Below are 19,507 nucleotides of genomic sequence, written 5' to 3' on the forward strand. Positions count from 1 at the left end.
TCTATACCATTTTTTCACCTTGTCTACAGGGGCAACTTGCACTGCTACAGCTCGTTTCTCTGACCCAGCCACAGGGTCTGCCACAGGGCTTGGAATACGCTCTGCGGGGTCAACTTGCACTGCTACAGCTCGTTTCTCTGACCCAGACACAGGGTCTGCCACAGGGGTTGGGATACCCTCTGCGGGGTCAACTTGCACTGCTACAGCTCGTTTCTCTGACCCAGCCACAGGAGTGGGAGCAGCTGCACGAGCTGGGGCAGCTGCAGGAGCTGGGGCAGCTGCAGGAGCTGGGGCAGCTGCAGGGGCTGGAGCTGGAGCGGCTGCAGGAGCTGGAGCGGCTGCAGGAGCTGGAGCGGCTGCAGGAGCTGGAGCGGCTGCAGGAGCTGGAGCTGGAGTAGCTGCAGGAGCTGGAGCTGGAGCGGCTGCAGGAGCTGGAGCGGCTGCAGGAGCTGGAGCTGGAGCGGCTGCAGGAGCTGGAGCTGGAGCGGCTGCAGGAGCTGGAGCTGGAGCTGGAGCGGCTGCAGGAGCTGGAGCTGGAGTAGCTGCAGGAGCTGGAACTGGAGCGGCTGCAGGAGCTGGAACTGGAGCGGCTGCAGGAGCCGGAACGGCTGCAGGAGCTGGAGCGGCTGCAGGAGCTGGAGCGGCTGCAGGAGCTGGAACTGGAACGGCTGCAGGAGCTGGAGCTGGAGTAGCTGCAGGAGCTGGAACTGGAGCGGCTGCAGGAGCTGCAGCTGGAGCGGCTGCAGGAGCTGGAACTGGAGCGGCTGCAGGAGCTGGAGCTGGAGTAGCTGCAGGAGCTGGAACTGGAGCGGCTGCAGGAGCTGCAGCTGGAGCGGCTGCAGGAGCTGGAGCTAGGTTGCTAATAACATCAATTGCAGCTCGATAGGCACAAGCCAGACCCCAGCACGCTACAGTGATTTGTGTCACTTTGGAACTGCCAGAGTCATGACACCTTTTTTTCAAGCATTCTGCCAGCTTTTTAGGATTTTGCAGTTGTTCAGGGGTGAATGTCCAAAACACTGGAGGTGACCACTGCTCTAGAAACCTGCCCATATCCTCCCACACTCCCTGCCACTCGCAACTACCCCGCCTCAAGACAGATCTCCGGATGAGATTCCTAAGTAGTTGTTTAACCCTCCACAAAATCTGAAGCGCATTCAGGAGACATAACAACAAGAGCAGGCTGGTCTGAGTATCCCAAGGATATTCAACATCTCGGAGAACCACCGTAACTAACTCGGGGGATAAGAGGGTGGTGGTGAAGGAGAAAGGGAGAGTGAACAGGTAGGGGAACATGTCTTCCCCTGTCCCCTTCACAGATTGGCTCCCTAACGAAAACAGGCAATAGGTGTAATTGCTAATAGTTTCCGAGATATGGGTTCCAAAGTATAGAGTCGACGTCAGTGCTGAGTACAAATACCAGGTTAAAGTCGTGACCAGATATTTCATCATTTCATAAGCCATTGTTACACCGCACAGTACCATAACAATCTTAAACCAGGGCCCGGAAAGGATAAACAGTGCAACAGGGAGCACATACAGAAAGTAACGCACCATAAAACTCAATTTGGAATACAGGTACAGCAGACTGGAGATTAAGGCAATCAACATCGTGACTAGCAACTATTAAGCAGGTCCAATACTTATACCAATTTTAGTTTAACACACTCTGGTCAGATTTGTCGATATCTCAACCCTTCGGGCCCCACGTTGGGCGCCAAAAAGACTGTTGTGGTTTAACCCGGCTGGCAGCTAAACACCACACAGCCGTTCGCTCACCCTCCCCCCTCCCTCTCTGGGATGGGGGGAGAGAAACGGGAAAGTGAAGCCTGTGAGTTGAGATAAAGACAGTTTATTAAGACAGGAAAATAATAATAACAATAATAATAATAATAGTGATAATGATAATAGTATTAACAATAATAATGTGTAAGAAACAAGTGATGCACAATGCAATTGCTCACCACCCGCTGACCGATGCCCAGCCTATTCCCGAGCAGCCGGCCCCCCCACCCCGGCCAGCCACCCCTATATATTGTTTAGCATGACGTCAGATGGTATGGAATACCCCTTTGGCCAGTTTGGGTCAGCTGTCCTGGGTCTGTCCCCTCCCAGCTCCTGCTGCACCCCCAGCCTGCTCGCTGGCAGGACAGAGCAAGAAGCCGAAAAGTCCTTGGCCTGGTGTAAACACTGCTCTGCAACAATTAAAACATCAGCATGTTATCAGCGCTCTTCTCATCCTAATCCAAAACATAGCACCCTACCAGCTACTATGAGCTACTTAACTCTGTCCTAACTGGAACCAGGACACTGTGCTGTGGGAATTACCTCCAAGGGGATGTCCAAGAAGTAACCACAGTCTGGGAGTCCCAGAAAAACAAGTCCCCAGAGCTACTGGGAAGCCATGGGGCCAAAAACTGCAAGTCACACCAAGACTTTCCTGCAAATGGCAACACAACTTCAAAATAAAGCTCAGGGGATCTCCCAGCTTCTTCAAGGGAGGGAAAATACCAGCTACTGCTAGAATATGTTCCACTTCAGTATCATCTAGCCTGGTTATTTCCACACATAACAATACTTTGCTTTGATTCTTGTCATGCTGATGGGTGATGAGGTTTTTCCTACCTGGAGATACTCTCACTGGGGCACTCTTCAGTGTTTCAACCTAAGCTGCCACACAGGCCAGTAACAAATGGGACAGAGGCGGCGATAAAGCAGCACAACTAGGAGAGGGCAATATTTCTACAGCAGGAAATAAAAAGGTCCCTGATGGAAGGAATTGTATCTACAAGGAAGTAGATTTTGTTTCTGATAACCTGTGCTCTTACTTCTTCCATCCACTTCTGTATTTGTGGGGAAAACCCTTGCACCCTTGGCTTTGGCATGCTTACACTCCAACTCCCTTCACCTGCCCTCTTTTCACTTCAAGCCACCATCTCCCCTCCACGAGTTACCCCCAACCCCAGGAGGACACAGCAATCAAGGTCTGACAGTGCCACTGGAGGCAGTGGCCAGGAAACAGCGTACATGCTAATTGTGTATGTCTTTGCTGGCCCCACTACCCGCCTTCCCACTGTTTTGAAGGTGACAGGCTTCTCTGAGAGCATGATTATAACTGCTAGAAAGTACAGCTACTTTCCCACATGAGGAAGACTGCTTGGAAGCCAAACGATCAATTACTAAAGAAACTGCTTTGGAGGTGTGTCTCCACACCAGGCAAATGGTCAATGCAAGCAGGGGTGGAAATCTGTGCGTTTAATGTGCTAGATGAAAGCTGTATTAGTTGGACTGCCCCACCAAAAAGAAAAGAAAAATCACATATCTCATTTACACCTGAAGGAATGAAAGATAAAGAATGCACTTTGAAGAGCCTGATGCTAAAAGAGAAAAAAGAAAAAATGGGATGCTGGTAACTCAGCTAAGAGAGGATCCTCAAACAGAGTACATCAAGGGAGTAGAACCTGAAGCATACTCTATATTTGTGTCAAGTAAACAAATTTTCTGGCTTGATGTAGCGAGGCTGTGATATTACTGCACCTTCTGCATTCTGGTATCTTCTCTTCAGTGGGTGACAAATAGACTGGACTTGACAGAGAGTGTTAAAAGCGTGACCGTCTGTAACCAACGCTGCTGAACAGCTTGCTCTCTGACTCACAACACAGCATGGTCACTTTTCCTTAAAGGTAGATTACAGGAGAAAGTGAAGTAACATAACTTTTTGGTCATTTTAATTTCAAAGATGTGTAGGATACAATGGGGTGGCTGAAGTAACTAATACACATTTTACAGAGTTTTATTTGCATCAGAAGCACTTCAATCCTTGTCTTTTCAACTTTTCTTTGCTTTTCTGGCTGTTTTTTCTCTGCCAGTACAGGCAACATTGAATGCCAAAGCTCTTGCACGGTCTGAAGTTAGAGACCTTGTATGAACACATCTCAAATACGTTTTCATGGGCATTTCTTTTATCATTGCCTTAAAATCAGGTTATACTTCCCCTTTTCCACCTTTCAATCAGTTATTTTATCTGATTTTCCTTCTGAGTTAGAGCAGAATTACAGGCCACGCGCAAACACGATGCTGGGAGAAAGCAGGAGGCTGTTTAGATGCGGCGTGCCAGCCTGAAGTCTCTGAGGAATTAATCCAGGCCCAACAAAACCCAATTCAGAATCCAATGTTTCTGAAGCTGTAGGACGTTGAAGGCCTATCTTTAATGCTGAAATACCCGTATTATGCCATGCCAGAGGTGCTAACAAGAGAAAATGCTGTTATGGATCTGGATTCTTCACACTGACAAGATCCCAGCACAACTCTCCCTCAGCATCCAGGAGCAGCATGCAGAGGGTTTCACCTCAGCCCACTATCTCCTTGCGCCCTCACCTCCTCTATGGTCAATATGGTTTGCTGGTTCAAAGGTTGGGATGTTCCTTAAAACACCCCTTCAGTAAGTGCTATATGCCCATCATCAGTTCTACATTTTGGGTACGTTTGCAAAAGGATGAATCCCCCATTCTCTCGCCCAGGGCCTCTCCCCCAGAGGATTTGGGAATGCTCCCAGCCAAGATGTCCCACTAGTGAGAAGGCATGTGGGGAGGCCTTCAGGACCCAAGGGAATCATTTAAACACCTTGGTGAGGTACAGGCCAATTTACAAGTAGGCCAAGGGCTGAGCCCCAGCCACAGTGCAGGGCTATGTGCGTGCTGTGTCCCTAGCGAGGCCCCCTTCAGCTCAAGGGGCCCCAGCCTGCCAGCAGTCAGACACCCCTGCCACTCCAGAAGTGTCCCAGCCCAACGTCCTAGATGCCCTGCGAGGCCCCTGCCAGCCAGACTTTGTGATATTCCCCAGCTTGGGCCTTCCCTTCCCTGCAGGGAGCTCGCTTCTGGCCCGGCACCCTCAGGCAGACAGCTGGGTCAGCTCCTGCTGCATTCAAGGGCATCAAGGCTGGTACCCTTCACAATTTAATTCACAATTTAAGCTATTTTTTCCACCTACAACAGCACCTGAGCGCAATACACAAATATATGCTGGCTTATAGACCAATATAATCATCAAGAGCAGCTTTCATTGGTTCCAACATTGTTTTAAGCACTGCAAGCATCATTTCTGTCTTCCCTTTCCAGACACTGCCAGCAGTCTGGAGCTACTGTGCATTCAGCAATTAAGATAAGATGATCACTCTTTTGGAAACAGAAAAGGAGTAGTGTGGGTTCCTGCTATGAAACCACAAAATCACCCTGTCATTCTCTGAATAATCACACACCATAGTGGACGCAATACTGGCCTTTGATTTTGCAGACTCAAGAAGTAGCCAAAGATACTCAACATCAATTTTCAGAAATCGTCACTTTTTCCTGTCAGTTGTGAATGTGAGGTACCTCAACAGGGCCGCAGAAGTTTCAGTGGAGGCAGGATGTAGATAAATTAACTGTACAACCTGATGTACTAAAGTAAGTCATAAGACTAAAACTTGAATTGGGGAAGTGGTGATAAACAAAGAACCCTCCACTCCCTCTTAGGCACATCCGCACAGATTCGTGACTAAATTTCAGATGCGCTAATCATGACTAATTTCAGAAGAGGCAAAGGAGGCTGCGACATGGCAACAAAAGTCATAGGACAGGCTCCACACCCCCCAGTCTCTCATTAGCCAGCCCCTTCTTCAACCCAACACACTGCAGCTTCACCCAGCATTGCCTATTGATAGACCTCAATACCACATCAGCTTGTTATGATGGACACATGCAAATCATGGACAGAAGCAGATAAAGTAAATTGAAACACTGCAGAAGAATATCATGTACAGTGCCTACCATACAGTATTGGAAAGAGCTACCAACCAAAACTACTGTGACACAATATTTCATGCACCTAGAATGCAATTATCCAAACTGGACTTTATTCAAACATAAAGTATAAAGTAAATAAAGATAATAAACTTACTATTTAGAAAAGTATCAAGGAACTTCTAGTGACAGTACATGATTAGAAGTACAGGTTACATCTCACACTACAGTAGCTCAGAGGTCTTTGCATCAAGAACACTGCCAGCACACTGATGAAAGTGGTTTTTAGTCACAAGCCTCAACAACTTTTCACTGACATGCATTGTAATGCTTGCCCAGAGAAGCCAAGTTGTTTTAATACTTGAAGTACCAGCACCATGTTGTAGGATTAAGAATTTGCATCTGTGTAACAAGTCTATTACAAGAGGAAAACAATTTAAGTACAAATTCTAAAGCATCATCTTGACATAACCTATGCTAGCATCGCTGCACAAAACCCCATCCTGAGGACAATGCATTGCCTTTGCTCCAAAAAAACGTGCAGGTCAGGGCCGATGCAAAGTTTCGAGCAAGTTGTCCTGCTGACTCCAAGTTTAAAACTGTGCTCAAACCAAAGTGCTTTGGTAGTTTAGGGCATAAAAAAATCAGCTTCACTAGTCCTCAGAGTAGCCTCTGTACTTTGTTTGCTTTGTGATCTATTTTGCCACTATGGATGGATGCAAGATTCCCCATGTTACCTTCCAATTTATGCATTACAGAAACTACTATCTACATTGTATTATATATTCCAGAGGTATTAAATGAAGGCAGGAGTGTTTCTGTAGTTGTAAGGAATTAGTGAGAAGATATTTGAAATCCTATAAGCATCCTGCTGTGGAGAACTGCAAAGCCAGGCATGCACCAGCCCAGCAGCAACCCTCCCACTCTCCCACCCCAGCAACACTTGGGGAAAGAGATAACTGCTGATAGCCTGGGCCTGTTCTGCCTTCCCAGTCAGCTGTGCAAACTGTGCAGAAATCCTACTAAGAACGATGTTTTAATCTTGTTCCAATACTCTTTCTCCCAACCCCATGCAGGCAGGCAAGCCAGCCCATCTCCTGCATGCCTTTGCTAAGCCTCACAAGTCTTTTGTTGTGCTTCCGACTGTGTTGCCTGCAGCCCAGCGTTTTTCCTTTGAAGACTTGCATCAGAATCCCTCTCTCTATGGTTTTAGTGCTTCAGTGAAGGGTTTTCTTTGTCTTAAGTGTTTTTACAAATTCAAAAGTATGTTTGTGAAGAGCATCTTCCCTGCCTGCAAACCAGCATACCATGATGTGACACTCCATCCACAAGCTCTGGTGTTACTGAAGGAGGGAAAAGGTCTCCACAAGTTCTCAGAATATTTTTCTCACCTCTCTTCTTTGTTCTAAAATCTGTTTACTGAAAAAAACTTTCAGTTTTACAGTGTCAGTTATTTAGTGATACATTACCAAAAATCAAAATAATGCCTTGCATAAAATGCAGATATTTACATTAAGCAACATAGGAATTTGCAACAATTAATCTGTACCTGGAAGCATAGCAGAATAACAACCAAATTTGTACTTTAAATGTTCAGTCTGTACCTTACTGTACCAGTCTTTCGGCAGCTGGTCTTGACAGAAATGTCTTTGCATCACCCTGTGACCCAAAGCCACCCAAAACATGATGGAAACAAAGCAGCTCAATAAAAAGTTCTGAATACGTCTCTCCCTCTCATGCCCTGTTTTTAAACACCATTAGGAGAAAAGGTATATGTGCAAAATGGGGTCAGGTGCCCTCACAGCTCAGAAAAGTGAGGCTGAACATCATCGAGGTCAGCGAGCACAAGAGCCAGTTTTGGTGGCATAGTCTAGGTGACGAAGTACACCTCACCTCACCGAAGCACAGCCAGGACAGAGATGGCTCTCTCGTCAATATGTTCCAGCATTTTTTGTCAACAGGATAAAGAAAAATGCCACAGAGCTACCCGAACTGCATGAGGCTTGTCTATGTGTTGGACTTTCCCTCAGAGTAACAAGCGGGTTTTTTGCCAAAGTAGTTAATCCGTAAATACCTACTTTACGCTAAGCCTCTCGACCAGACCAAGAGCAAAGACAACACCCAGCTGTAAATACCACGGGAGAAACGTGCATCAACACAGTGCTCCTGGCGCTCTGTGGGACACCCAGCAGCCAGGAGAAAGGTGACCCTGCCCTATAAGACCCCACACTCAGAACTCAGTTATAAATTGTCTGTGAATGCACTAGGCCTCCTTCACACCACCAGCGCTGCCCTGCATGGAGCTTCTGGCTGTTACAGCAGAGCAGAGGAAGGCGGAGGAGAAACGTTAGCAATCTGGGCTTAATGCAGACCCTACTTCTGCTGCAGTTACGGTAGGTGAAGCAGCTCACAGCAAATGTCTGAACTGATTTGGGATTAATATTTAAAGGCCTTTGAGAATTACGTTTCTGCTAAAGCCTCTTTTAGAATATGAAATATACTTTTATTTAAAAGTCATTTAGGAAAATGACTGGGATTTATGGATGCACAAATTTGTACAAGGCCTTGGAGGGCAGCCTCACCAAATTTGTACTGATCATTATCCCTCTCTATCAACATGCAGCAGGTGCTTTGGACTGCTCGCACAATGTTTCCTGCTCAGCAAAAGACATCTTTGTTAAGGAAGTCTTTTCCTGAGCCTAAGACAGTTGGAATACCAGCTAATAAAGTCACTGGGAGAAGTGGGACAGAAACGCAAAGGGAAACACTGACAAGGGAGCATTTTAGAACGTAGTAAATGAAAAAAAATGGGGAAAAGGTTGCAGAAGCTGACATTTTGAGCATGCATTGGAGGAGGCTGCTACATGGAGAAAGTTGTGCTGACTCCATCTGTTCACATTTGTCCAAGAGGATAACAACCAGTCAGTGCCAGTAGCAAGAGTGTGCATTAGCTGTAAGCACCCCCTAACAGCCAGCGTGGGCACAGTCACGCTTGCTCACTTACAGTCCCTACAGGGCTGTTGGCAGCTTCAGCACAAAGGCCTGAGGTTCCAGGACATTGCTCGGGCCGCCAGCCACAACACAGCTCCAGGCAATCAGGCACATTTCCCACCCATGTTACTGTTTTTCCAGGCTATCTTCATGTTGTTCCAGATACGAAGGTCAGTGCCGAGCTTCATGCCAAGCCCCTGTCCAACTCTGCAGAGCAGTGCCAGAGGTGTCACTTTGGTCTTTGATCTACCAGTCCCACCTGCTGCCTTGCCGCAGCCCTGCGGGCTATCTCGTTGGGGCCCAGCACTAGCAAGGTTAGCTCCTTGCTCCTCGCCTCTGTCACCTGTCCTTACAGGGTGAGCTGGGGCATCGTCTTCACAGAATTAAATACAAACCAGAAGTACAGCAACCATTTCCTAGTCAAAAATCCAAATACTCTTCAGGTATCATGAAGCCAGTCGTTTAATGAAAGCAGGGTGTAGGCTATGAGGTGAAGACTCCACAAAAAGGCAAGTTGCAGAGAAGTTTTTTAGTGTGAGACACAAGGCAAGCATCATGTCAGCTCCACACTCTTCTGTTCCTCTTGGCCAACTTCCCAGACAACTGCCACAGGCCAAGAACTTCAAACCAGAAAATTCTTTCCTGAACAAGTGAAAACCAGAAAGTCCCTATAAGCTGACATTTTGCACACAACAAGAATGCAGATGCAGGCCACGGAAGGTTTGGGCAAATCCAGAAAGGTATTTCTGACTTCTACCCAAGCAGGTAGAAGCCCTAGCCACGTGCAGTTCAAGGCCTCTAGCAGACGTGGGCAATCCCATGGTGCTGGCACATCACAGATGTCTCACTGCTCGTCACAGGAGACGTGAGGAGGGGAGTTACAAAGCAGAAGGCTGGTCCCCTTCCTGAAAGTCACACCAGCCCATCACTGGACCATCAAATTGCTTCAGTACAAAGGGACATAGCAGTAAGCACAGCTATGTTGTAAGCTCGTTTGAGGCAAAGTTATACCCACTTCAAAGGGAAGCCAAATTTCTGAGTATACTCCTGACTGTATGCCTCAGCTAGGGGCTGTGTTCTGCAGGCCTGGGCTTCTCCACTTCAAAGCAATGCAGTTAAAGAAGGTACTCGCATAAACAAGCCCATGTTTTTTGATACACAGTCAAGAGGAAGATGAAGAAGCAAACTAACACCCCGAACTCTGTTGCTCTGAGTCACCTGAGAGACAACAGCACGGACCTTCAGTGCAGAACATTTAACTGAGCAACATCTAGCATATGTAACATAGGAGGGTGGTTTTCCCCATGTTTGGCACATAAATCTATATACTGTCACACCAATAAAGCAGATGAGAAAGCATGGTTTCAGAATAAGAAGTCTGATTGTCCCAGAGACTTTCCATCCTCTCTTCCCGTGGCCTTCCAAGCTTCATTTAAACCATATGTTTTACTACAGCTCTGAGTGCTCAACACTCTGGAAAATTGCACCAATAAATTAGGAGATTGTTTATGTCAGCTTGTACAGAAATCCTTCCTGCCAGCTACAGGAACAAGCGAGTAACGCTTTCATTTGCTGCACTGCTGCTAACCATTTCTCTAATGCATCGCTGCCTGGAGTTTGTGGACAGCTCAGACTTTGGTGGGACTGGAACTTTGCTCAACAGGTATTTACAAAACGATTTGGAAAAGGCTTCAACTAACTGCAGTTCCTCTGTTTAAGCTCAGGAAGAGCTGCAAGCCCCAAGTCTGCCAACAGACCTCTATTAATATTTGGAGAATTAGCTGTTTTATTAGAGAAAAAGGCCAGGCAGTTAGAAAGAGATTTTGTGAGCTCAGACTAAAAATAGTAGTGAGCATTTATTCATCTGTAAGTCTGTTTATCTTGGATAGTTTTTCATTGATTTTACTGGGGCTCTTCCAGGTCTATAAGCTTGAAAAGCTTTTAACAAATAAAGGTTCTTCTTTGACAGATGGGCTGTTTCCAAGCTTTCAAAGCAAGAAGCTCCCTTTAACCTTTGTGGCAAGCCCATCAATAAAAGCAATGATCAAAGAGGGCAAAATTCTGCCCTTAGTAGTACAGATCTGTATAATCACATATCCCCAAAGAACACAGGCTCCCTTCCCTTAGCACACATGCCGTAATCAAATAAACAGAAAGCAGCACCCAGACTCACATGCCACGTGCACACTTAACTGTGTCCCAGCCTTTTAGGTAAGCAGCACCAGCCTGGGTTACTGTAGGCACAGAGGTGATTCGGAAGATAGTAAATCATGCAAAAGTAGGTAGCATGTCACTGGAACTGCATCTCCTTTAGCATTAGACCTAATACGTGATTGGAGATGGCATTCCTAAAGATCTGTTCCAAAGCATTAATATAATTTCTGCTATAAAACACTAAGCTTGAAGGATTCATACGTGAAATGCAAACTCTTCTGACATAAAAGGCAGCAAGAAGCATAAATCAGATAGCAACTGAAAAGGCAGGGGAGAAGGGAGAGAGTGCTGCTGTCCTGAGCAGAAATTTAGCATACTTGGACTTTCACCAGCAGAATGGGAGCACAGGGCACCGACGGCTCCCAGCTATCAAAGTTCCCATGGGACTTTCTGACGCCTTGACTAAGACTTCTAAGACCAAGACTGCTTAGTCAAATGAGTGATTATACTTTCCTGCCTTCAACTTCCCTTACAGCATCAACTATAGAAGTTATCTTCTTCCTTTTGCATCACATGAATTTTTGCTAGCAGCTGCCAAGCTCCCCAGCACTGGTCAGTAATAATCTGTGAGTGGATTCAGTTCTTATATAGAGTATGCACGACCGTCAACATCCTAACCAGATCCTTTGCAGTACAGGGTATGTCTTAAATGTCCTATGCACCATAAACTGATAAAGTAGCTTAACAGTGAGCTTAATGCCAAGGCTAAACCACCTTCAAAGCTTAAGAGGCTACCTCCACTTGCAATTTAAAGCAGCTTAGTTTGTCTAATCAGAAAATCTATGTCCCACAAAAGAGATACTGTCATCCCTGTTAAACAAAGAATTATTCATTGAGTGTCAATGGAAATAAACTGCGTGTTTGAAGAAAATCCATTTAAACACACTTCTCAATTACCCATTTCCAAAACTAATTGGAGTGTACTGTATTACACCATAGTACTGTATTACTGTAGTGCGAGGATGTTGCTGATCAACATCTGTCCACATGGAATCCTAACCTATTTCACATGAAAATTTCAAGTCCAGAGTTTTGAAGTAGTTATACAGTAATATAAGCACTGTTTTCTCTGAAAGAAAACTTTTTCAGAGAGCACCAAACCCCTTATTTTTGAAGATCAGTGTTCAATACCCAGCCCAGTGAAGTCAATGAAAAATACTTCATTCCCTCCAGGGAGTGAAGGATTTCACATTTCTAGCTTTTAACTTTGTAACAAGAAAAGCAACTGAAAACAGACAAACAGGCTGGCTCTGAAAAAGAAATAAAATAAAAGTAATTACCCAGTAGTGTTTGCTTAAACTTAATTTGTAAAAAAAAATTCTAAAATTTTATTTTCGCAATGTTCTATGATCTCTTATAGTTGCCTTCTTCACCAAGTATCAAATACATCAAACGCATCTCCACATTGATGGCCTGTTATATAAGCAAGCGCATCTTGTGCTAGCTCTGAATTACGTTCAAACTATGACTACTTGGTTAACGCTACTAAAATGAAAAGCACATAAAAACAACCATTAAATTAGACATAATATTTGTTTCTCCTCACAGAGCAAGAGAAAATGTACATAAGCAGTCATGAACTTCCACTTCACTTGTATTCTCAGTTTTTCCTTAAAATCTCATATGCTATCACAGCCTTTTTGTGGCCAAGCTAGTCTTAATGCATCAATTTTAGCATTTGAGTCCAGATCAGAAGTGCCCTTTCAAAACAAATCTCCCCAACATCCTCATTTTCAGCAGACTTCAGATGTTGAAGATGAAGTGACAGTGACTATTACTTCTCCCCACTCCCCTATGTTTTTTTTCTCCCTGCAGGGAAATCTCCCAGAAACATATTTCTTGCTGTTTGCATTGTGACTGCTTAGCGTATCAGATCCACTTGGCATTTGGAACCTGCATGCTGTGAACGGTCACTCATCACTAGTTCAAAGGGGTTTAAAATGCCATTTGGGATAATTAATTACAGGCAATAGAGATGCTATAATAATACCTATGAAAACATTTCATATCCAAAGACCCTACCTGCTGAGGCTGTTCAAGTACAGAACGTGGCTGCCATTCAGTCTTTGGTGTATTTAAACACATCATAACGATCATAAGCACACAGAGCTAATCTCATTTTTTTAAATAATAAAATGGAAAAAAAAAATCTTGCTGTAGGCTTAGTTCTACTGAACTACATAAAGACAGCGTATATCTTTTATAGGTACAGGATTTAATACACCGCATTTTTATTGCTCAAAGTTTCAGAAATACCTTTGTTTATTCACTGCCTACTCCTCTCTACCAGATTGAATTAGGTCCACTAAAACTGTCACAGAGTTTTCTGGCAAATTATAACAGGCATTTTCATTAATATATGTATATATACCTTTTCGTATGTATGCAGGTTTAGAAATGTGACTATGCTCAGCCCCCAAGGAAAGCATAATGCAAAAGCTCAACATAACCTCAAATAAAGATCGGTGAGCTTTGATAGGCTCTGTTGCTGATTTCTGTTTGTTTTAAATGCTATCATGAAGCAAGAGTGGAATACGTTTGTCACAGTGGAAAATGGAAAAACACAGTTTATCTTTGTTTTTTGCAAATTGTTCATCTTAACATAGCTGTACTCAAAACATAACCTTTACTACAGCTTCAGCAGTAGCATATAAGCACTATTGGTATCTGTGAATAGCAAGGAATAGGAAAAGCAAGTGCGACTAAGTTATCAGCTGATACAGGTTTACCACCAGATTAAGAAACCAGCTCCTGTTTTGATATGACTGGTCAAACATTCACTTCAAACAGAAAAAAAATCCTTAAAAAAAATGACTGACCAAGTTGGAGCCTCAGTACACACATTTTCAAACCCCTTTCAGATCTGTATTCTATCCTCAGAAACATTCTAATTTAACACAACATCTGACCAAAACCAATGACATTTAGAACTTGTTCCTAACAAAATTTAAAATGGAAATAGAGGGACAGACTACCCACTTCAGCCATTCCATCCAGTTTTGCATGTTATGCTGTAAACACCCACGCACGTCAGCGCCCACAGAGCAGCTGCTTGCTCTGTACCAAAGGCCTGACTCTGCAAAGCCATGATGCAGGTGCTTGGAGGACCCCACGGGGCTACTGGAAATTTGCTGCTTCGCCTTATTTCAGCAGATCTCATCCAGAGGTTGAAGGGCTCCATCCCGCCTTGATTCCAGATTGATCAACCCAAGCAAAGTCAAAATTTAGTTAAAGCAAAAGCAACGTGTACCTTTTTCTTTATGGTTGGTTCTCCTTCAGATCACTGAGAATTCAGAGTCTGGGACCTGGCCAACCTCACTCAAGAACCCTTCCCCATACCAAAATACTTATACTACAGTTTCTTCTTGTCTTTTAAGGTCACAGGTTGCAAACAGACATAAGCAAAGGTGCACATACTCCCATATGTAAATGTTTCCTGAACATCTTGTCTTCCAGTGTGAAACCGGATTGTTTCAATTACTGCAAGCACTGCCATAAGACAATTTCTGTAAACATGTTCAATACCTCAGCATTATTTATCTAAAGTACTGAAAATAGCAATACAGGCTCTCACCTGTAAGATCCGGGACAATGAAAAGGAGAATCTTGCTCCTAAAAAATCAACTCTAGGCTGATGGCTATCAAGAATAACCACAACCAAAAGGGAAAAAAAAAACAAACAAACAAAAAAAAAAAAACACCTGGACATCATCTTCACCCAGAAAATGGAGTGCTCTCAGCTGGGCTAGCTCTAGGTGGTGATGACTCAGTTTTACCTGAAGGTAACAGATGAGATCAAACCTTCTGATTCTTGGCATGTAGTAGGATGGGCCTGGCAGCCCCATACAGCAGCAGATCCTTCAGCCCACTGCATGGCGGCCTCCCAGAATCCTCATCCCCAAGCCTGTCTTTGGGAAGGCCTTATCCAGCCTGGTCTACCTTCTCCTTCGCTTTTCTTGCACAGATTCAGCATCACAAATGTCTCAAGAACAGCTAAGCTCATTTTTTTTTTCATTACAGGCACCACTATAAACTTGTAAAGCTAGCACTAAAAAAAAAAAAAAAATACCTTTTGGGGTCTTTATACAGAGATAGCAGTGTAAGTCTTAAGCCGAGCAAGCTTCAGCGTACATTTCAAAACACACCATTCTCTTTGAGAAGGACTGGTTAGTGTGAAAAGGGGAGGAATAAGAGCTGAAAGCAGCGCGCAAGCAATTAAAGGCATTGTTTGGAAGAGGAAGGAATGAATGCAGGGGGGCACACTTCACTCAGCAAGTCCCCGCTGATTCCAGAGAGTGTGGCAGAGAGGTGCTGCCTTGATTTAAGTGCTATAACCAATATCCCCCAAGTGTTATGGGAGACTTATAAGTGTGCTCTAACTCAGGTCTAGCTGCAATACCACCCTTGAAAACTGGTATGTGGACAAAGTTCAAATGATCGCTCTCTTCAGAATTTAACTTTTTTCTTTTTTTTCTTTATTTTGCCAAAGGAGATAGCAAAAGTGTACCTAGGCAGATAATAGCAAGAAAGTGGGAAAAAAGTCACCCTACAGAAAGCTCTGAATGAATCCTGAGGCTTTCCTGCCATTTTTGCTTTGTCTTTCAGTTCAGAAATATTTTCACGCTGTCCGCTTCTTCTGTTTTATGATTTCTCTGATCCCAAAACTGAGATAAAGATATCCTGGGAAAGGGAATGGAGTTTGCCACTCACGGTTGCCCCATATTACAGTGTAAAGCTTCCGCAGTAGTTTCAATTTAATTATTTGTGATTCATGGCCCAAAACATAAATCCCCACTCAATCCTTTTTTCTATGGAGGATTAAACCTTTAATGGGATGATTTCACTGATCTGGTACACCTCTCCACCAACCAAGTGAAGACAATTCCATTCCAAAGTAGGTTTTAAACATAGGTTTAACATAGGTTTGGACAGTTCATGTTAAAAAGGTCTTTCTTTCAGGAAACCCACAATTTCTTTCTTTCTTATTTTGTGTAGATACAAACTAGCTTAAGGAAAAAGCTCATCCAAGACTATATTAAATTGGACAAAGAAAACATGGCGTTGTAATAAAAATATGACTGGAAACCCAGAGACATAAATTATATACATCATTTCTCATCTGACTGGACAAGTTGTGTTAAATTCTGAGTTCCAAGTGAAAATATTTCCTTGTACCAGTGCTATATGCATTGCTCATCAATGCTTATAGTCCTCTGAGATTCCCAAATAAAAGACATCACACAAGCTACAAAGGTCACCTACTCATATGTTTTTCTGTTTTACTTTGCTGGCTTAACTGGTGATAAATGTTCATTGATTGTTCTGTATGAGATAAGCATTAAAGCTCTTGTACAGCTGTGAGATGTGTTCTACTTCTCACTTCCAGACCTCGCACCTTTAATTTCTAAGTGAGTTTACTTTTCCCTTATGTAACGCATCAGGTATTTTCTGAAATGCACTCTGGATCAGTTCTGACTTGTTTCTCTTATTTCTTAATAAGAAATAAGAGTCTTCCCTCTTATTTCTCAAGTGGACTAAATGCATCCGTTTTCTTGATTTTGTAACACACTGAGCTCAGATGCAATCAAAGGAATACAACAGGCTAGTGGAAGAACTATGTACATAGCCTATATCTCCTAATGATTAATGATAAAATGCACATAACAGAGATACTGGGATCCAGGTTATCAAAAAGATTTTTCTACAAAAGGAACAAAACAAGAGCTGCTCAAACAAAGAACATTTTCCCCTGGTTTTAAAATGTTGCTCTGAGATTTGACAAAAACTCCCAAAGGAAGTAGTCAGCAATTCCACAGAGAAGGCACTTAAAAGATTTGAGTAACAAAACAACTGAAAAGTTTTAACAGGTCTCTAAGGCTGAACAATTCGTTCCCACCAGGAGATTTCTCTGTGGAAGTCCATCTTATATTACATGTGATGAAACACCCACAGAGCAAGTAATAAGTGTCTCTGAAATCAATCAAACGCAATTATTTTACTGCAGCTATTTTTTATTGTAGTTTCTACAGATTACAATATTTTATTAGTGACTATAGACTTGTTTTATACAACAATTTTGCCTCACAAAGACTTGGCCTTCTATTCTATTGTTATTTTGTGTTTTGCACTTTTACCGCGTTGCAGAATTGCAGGAGCGAGGCCCTGGAGGAAGCCATATGGTTAATCCATTTTTGCTTTCTGTATCACAGAAGATGTGTCACTAAATTCTTCTCTCTAATCTCAGCTAATCTTTTCCAGTTATTTTAATTTTAGATTTATACAGAAGAGTAGAAAGGAGAAAAGCACTTTGTTGCAAAAGGCACCGGGAAAACAATCTCTTACTGCAGCACTAACACAATGCCCATTCTTACAAAAAAAGACCTGAGGTCCACCAGGTCTGATGTGTGAGAAGCTCCCGTGTGGGGGACAGATCATGCATACAGAATGAGTAAAACAAATGATGACAACTGAGTATTTCCCCATCAGGTTTGCTCCCATTCCCTTTATTCCTCCTAAACAAAGGAAGCAAGTGTTCTCACAAAGCTTATGGATTGTGAGGAAATAGCTGATTTTCTTCATTGTACATCACTATCACCTCCAGGGACACAACTGAAATTCGTTTTCGTTCCATACATGCTTACCCTTAGGCAACACCTGTTTCTCAACTTCATCAATTTTCATGTCATTTCATAAATGGCAAAGGAACACAAAAGGAAAGAAGGTAAAACTTCTAAGGAGGTCTAACTCACTTGTTAACAAACTTGTGAAAATTGGCAATAACACATCCACCAGCTGCCTCACAGAAGACCTTTCCCAAAAGCTAAGTAACAAGCTAAGCAAAAAAACTTCGGGGTTCTCCACGCCTCTCCTCACACCTGGTTACACAGCCATTAACCCACGCTCCATTAGTTTCTCTAGCTGATGAAGAGAACCTGAGCTGCTGCTGAGAGCCCCAGGCCCTGGCCTGGGTCTGCAGCACCCTGTATTTGATTCAGCACCTGCCTGCCCAGCTATAAATCAAGAACACCCCCAGTGTAACAGAAGAAAGGAAAATCAGATCCAGGTACTTCTGAAGAGGTCTGAAAGAGCTTTTCTTAAAGTCTCTTCTGCACAAAGCTGTTTACAGCTGGAGGTCACCTGCTGCAGACTAATTGCAGCTCTATTTCACGAGCATTAACTACTTACCAATCACTGTGCAGCAGCACCAATGAACTATAAATATTTTGGGTTGCCATTTTAATCGCTTCTCATCACTCATCATTAGTTGCTGGCTTCACCGCAAATTTCATCATCTATCCAGGGTGGTAATCACACGCTTCTGTGCTAATGGTAAAAGATACCAAAACGGTGACAATGTTTTCTCAAACTAGGAACAAAGAATCATAACTACCTCCGTTTTTTTCCTGAAAAACTCTTTCACTCAATCCACCACAGTTTTTCTTGCATGTTCCTTTATACTATATCTAATACTCAGAGCAACTTTCTTCAGCTTTATTCAGCTGATGGCAGAGAAAACTACAAACATTGGAAAATACCTCGGCACATATCTTAAACCAGAAAACCTTCAGGCCTAACAAAAACATGCAACAATTTTTCATCATAGTACCTCTTTTATCCTTCTATCACTCCTACATAATGTTTTAAGGGGGGAAAACAGAAATGTCTTTCATATCCCTAAATGAAAATCTTTTGAAGAGCTGTATCCTCTTAGCAATATTCCATGGCCATTTTTTAAAAAACAGCCACACGGAAAGGCTGCAAACATTTAATCCAAAATGTTACATTTCTACACTTAAAGATAGACAAAGAAAGAAAGTTCTCTTGCTTTTGAAGTTATGCTACTCAGAGGAGATGAGTGCATTTATATGCCAGGTTTCTGGGCATTCACTAGGAGTTCTTCACAGAGATAGCATAAGCAAAGGTGAGAAGATACAATGGCGATCTAACAGTCCCAGTGAGCAAAACCTCTTCGGTCCAAGGTCAATGAAAATCTAGCATCACTGGGGACAGCCCAGTAATCATGTATTAACAGAAATTAACAGTCCATCAAAAGAGAGGCAATACTCTCTGGGGTTTATTGATCATAACTACACATCGACAGTCAGATCAGGTACCCGTCAAGCCCGGCACAGTTAGCTGACTGCCTAGCCATCCACTGTCAAACCTAACTTTTCCCTGAGTAATTTTTGTGCCAGAAAGGGGTGAAACCAACCTGAAACACCACAGAAAGTCTGTTCCAGGTTCCCAGCTCAGAGGATGAAAAAGTTACTTTCTGTAATTAAGGCCACAGCCTCAAATAAGGTGAATAATACTTTTTTCTACCCCCTGATCTGTTCTTTCTTAGCGTACCAGCTGGTTCTGTTTTGCCCAGGAAAAAAAAAAAAAGTTACTTTTTCTTTTACAGTGAATTCTAATTTAAGTCTGAGAAATGAACTTTAATATATAGACTGGGAAGCAGATAAAGATAATTGCCACTTTAGTTGCGTGTGATTAGAACAACTCAAATCGCTTACAGCTAATTC

This window comes from Anser cygnoides, chromosome 4 (assembly GCF_040182565.1).
Source record: "Anser cygnoides isolate HZ-2024a breed goose chromosome 4, Taihu_goose_T2T_genome, whole genome shotgun sequence".
NCBI classification, from domain to species: domain Eukaryota; kingdom Metazoa; phylum Chordata; class Aves; order Anseriformes; family Anatidae; genus Anser; species Anser cygnoides.